Genomic DNA, 202 nt, shown 5'->3' with positions numbered 1-202 from the left:
TCTTTCTTTCTTTCTTTCTTTCTTTCTTTCTTTCTTTCTTTCTTTCTTTCTTTCTTTCTTACAGTATTTTGTAGATTTCAGATGACTATGCAGAGGCCTTGGGGACCCCAGCTCTGGGCAGGGCATGGGGATCCCACATTCCACGGCCCAGGCTTGGGGCGGGAGGGAGGACCCAGAACTGGTTGTACATACTTTGCATACT

The sequence above is a fragment of the Psammomys obesus genome, unplaced genomic scaffold, assembly GCF_907164565.1.
Source record: "Psammomys obesus unplaced genomic scaffold, mPsaObe1.curated_primary_1811, whole genome shotgun sequence".
NCBI lineage: Eukaryota > Metazoa > Chordata > Mammalia > Rodentia > Muridae > Psammomys > Psammomys obesus.
Note: the sequence above shows the minus strand (reverse complement) of the source record.